The following is a 3,906-nucleotide window of genomic DNA, read 5'->3' as shown; positions in this document are numbered from 1 at the left end:
ACAGGCAATGCAGACTTCTTACAGGAAATGCAGACTTCAGATTGACCATGCAGCTTATTTTATGGTCATGTTGCAGCTGTGTGAAGGAGGGAGATTACAAGATGTGGGAAGTGTGTAGGGGGGCATGGGACAGAGGATTGTGTATTTCGGTGGATAAAGTAGTGTGTGTAAACTGTAGGGGTGCGAGATAGGCAGGTCGAAGTTGCCAGAGTCAGAATAGTGCAGAGGGTGTCATATGCTGAGGCAGGGAAGAAAGTGGTGGAGGATGGGTCTAATGTGAGGGATCCTGAGAGGATCCAGTGAAAAGTAGATTTGTGCCAGCACAGAGGGATAGGCCAACGAGTGATATATGTTTCATTAAGGTTGGCTTCTTACCGTTCATAGCATTGGTTATCAACTGTACCACAGAAATGGAACGTCAATTATAGAGAATAGATGTTGTGGTGGCAGCTGCAGAGAAGTATTTGGGTACAAAAGATTTGACCAGAAGAGTTACAGGGTGTGTTAAGAAGTGGTGTCCGCCCTCCCATGCCGTTAGCATGGTGCAGGAGCAAATAGAGTCAAAGTATTGGAATGATGTAGTGGTAGTACATGGGTGTATGAGAATTTACTGCAAAGAGTTAATGGGGTGGTGATTTTTATTTTATTAAATAGTGATATATACAGTACCAGTCAAAAGTGTGGACACACCTACTCATTCAAGGGTTTTTCTTTATTCTATTATTGTAGAATAATAGTGAAGACATCAAAACTATGAAATAACACATACGGAATCATGTAGTAACCAAAAAAGTGTTTAAACAAATCAAAATATATTTTTGATTCTTCAAAAACCAACTCTTCACCCTGATGACAGCTTTGCACACACTTGGTATTCTCTCAACCAGCTTCACCTGGAATACTTTTCCAACAGTCTTGAAGGAGTTCCCACCAATTCTGAGCACTTGTTGGCTGATTTTCCTTCACTCTACGGTCCCACTCTTCCCAACTCACACTTCCTGGAGGTGTGTTGGGTCATTGTCCTGTTGCAAAACAAATGATAGTCCCACTAAGCACAAACCAGATGGGATGGCGAATCGCTGCAGAATGCTGTGGTATGCCTTGAATTATAAATAAATCACAGACAGTGTCACCAGTAGAGCATCTCCTCCTCTCCACACCTCCTCCTCCAATATTCACGGTGGGAATCACACATGCAGAGATCATCCGTTCACCTACTCTGCATCTCACAAAGACACGGCAGTTGGAACCAAAAATCTCAAATTTGGACTCATCAGACCAATGGACAGATTTCCACCAGTCTAATATCCATTGCTTGTGTTTCTTGGCCGAAGCAAGTCTGTTCTTCTTATTGGTGTCCTTTAGTAGGGGTTTCTTTGCAGCAATTTGACCATGAAAGCCTGATCACACAGTCTCCTCTGAACAGTTGATGTTGAGATGTGTCTGTTACTTGAACTGTGTGAAGCATTTATGTGGGCTGCAATGGGAGGTGCAGTTAACTCTAATGTACTTATCCTCTGCTACAGAGGTAAATCTCGGTCTTCCTTTCCTGTAGCGGTCCTCATGAGAGCCAGTTTCATCATAGCGCTTGATGTTTTTTGCAACTGCACTTGAATAAACGTTCAAAATGTTCCAGATTGACTGACCTTCATGTCTTAAAGTAATGATGGACTGTCGTTTCTCTTTGCTTATTTAGTCACATGCGCCAAATACAACAGGTGTAGACCTTATAGTGAAATGCTTACATATGAGCCCCTAACCAACAGTGCAGTAAAAAAAAGAAAAAAAAGAATAAGAATAAGAAATAAAAGTAACAAGTATTTAAAGAGCAGCAGTAAAATAACAATACCGAAACTATATACAAGGGGGCTCCGGTACAGAGTCAATGTGCGGGGCCAACAGTTAGTCGAGGTAATTGAGGTAATATGTACATGTAGGTAGAGTTATTAAAGTGACTATGCATAGAAGATAACAACAGAGAGTAGCAGCGGTGTAAAAGAGAGAGAGGGGGGGGGCAATGCAAATAGTCTGGGTAGCCATTTGATTAGATGTTCAGGAGTCTTATGGCTTGGGGGTAGAAGCTGTTTAGGACCAAGACTTGGCCTCTTGGACCTAGACTTGGCGCTCTGGTACCACTTATCATGCAGTAGCAGAGAGAACAGTCTATGAATTGGGTGTCTGGAGTCTTTGACAGTTTTTAGGGCATACCTCTGACACCGCCTGGTATAGAGGTCCTGGATGGCAGGAATATTTGCCCCAGTGGTGTACTGGGCCGTACGCACTACCCGATGGATCTGAGGACCCATGCCAAATCTTTTCAGACTCCTGAGGGGGAATGTGTTTTGTTGTGCCCTCTTCACGACTGTCTTGGTGTGTTTGGTCCATGATAGTTTGTTGGTGATGTGGACACCAAGGAAATTGAAGCCCTCAACCTGCTCCACTACAGCCCTGTCGATGAGATTGAGGGCGTGCTCGGTCCTCCTTTTCCAATCATCTCCTTTGTCTTGATCACATTGTGGGAGAGGTTATCCTGGAACCACACGGCCAGGTCTCTGACCTCCTCCCTATAGGCTGTCTCATTGTTGTTGGTGATCAGACCGACCACTGTTGTGTCGTCAGCAAACTTAATGATGGTGTTGGAGTCATGCCTGGCCATGCAGTCATGGGTGAACAAGGAGTACAGGAGCAGACTGAGCACGCACCCCTGAGGGGACCCCGTGTTGAGGATCAGCGTGGCAGATGTGTTTTTACCCACCCTTACCACCTGCGGGTGGCCCGTCTGGAATCCAGGATCCAGATGCAGAATGAGGTGTTTCGTCCCAGGGTGCTTAGCTTATTGATGAGTTTTGAGAGCACTATAGTGTTGAATGCTGAGCTGTAGTCAATGAATAGCATTCTCACATAGGTGTTCCTTTTGTCCAGGTAGGAAAGGGCAATGTGGTGTGCGATTGAGATTGCATCATCTGTGGATCTGTTAGGGCAATATGCAAATTGGAGTGGGTCTAGGGTTTCTGGGATGATGGTGTTGATGTGAACCATGACCAGCCTTTCAAAGCACTTCATGGCTACATACGTGAGTGCTACGGGTCAGTAGTCATTTAGGCAGATTACCTTAGTGTTATTGGGCACAATGACTATGGTGGTCTGCTTGAAATATGTTGGTATTACAGACTCAGTCAGGGCAGGATGAAAATGTCAGTGAAGACACTTGTCAGTTGGTAGCGCATGATCGGAGTACACGTCCTGGTAATCGATCTGGCCCTGCGGCCTTGTGAATGTTGACCTGTTTAAAGGTCTTACTGACATCGGCTACGGAGAGCGTGATCACACGGTCATCCAGAACAGCTAGTGCTCTCATGTATGCTTCAGTGTTACTTGCCTCGAAGCGAGCATAGAAGTAATTTAGCTTGTCTGGTAGGTTAGTGTCACTGGGCAGCTCGTGACTGTGCTTCCCTTTGTAGTCTGTAATAGTTTGCAAGCCCTGACACATCTGACGAGCGTCAGAGTCGGTGTAGTAGGATACAATCTTAGTCCTGTATTGACACTTTGCCTGTTTGATGGTTCGTCTGAGGGCATAGCAGGATTTCTTATAAGCATCCGGGTTAGAGTCCCTCTCCTTGAAAGCGGCAGCTCTACCGTTTATCTCAGTGCGGATGTTTTCTGTAATCCATGGCTTCTGTTTGGGGTATGTACGTACGGTCACTATGTGGATGATGTCATCGATGCACTTATTGATGAAGCCAGTGACTGATGTGGTGTACTCCTCAATGCTGTCAGAAGAATCCTGAAACATATTCCAGTCTGTGCTAGCAAAACAGTCTTGTAGCTTAGCATCTGCGTCATCTGACCACTTCTTTTATTGACCGAGTCACTGATGCTTCCTGCTTTAGTTTTTGCTTGTAAGCA

This window comes from Oncorhynchus masou, chromosome 33, assembly GCF_036934945.1.
Source record: "Oncorhynchus masou masou isolate Uvic2021 chromosome 33, UVic_Omas_1.1, whole genome shotgun sequence".
Classification (NCBI taxonomy): domain Eukaryota; kingdom Metazoa; phylum Chordata; class Actinopteri; order Salmoniformes; family Salmonidae; genus Oncorhynchus; species Oncorhynchus masou.
Note: the sequence above shows the minus strand (reverse complement) of the source record.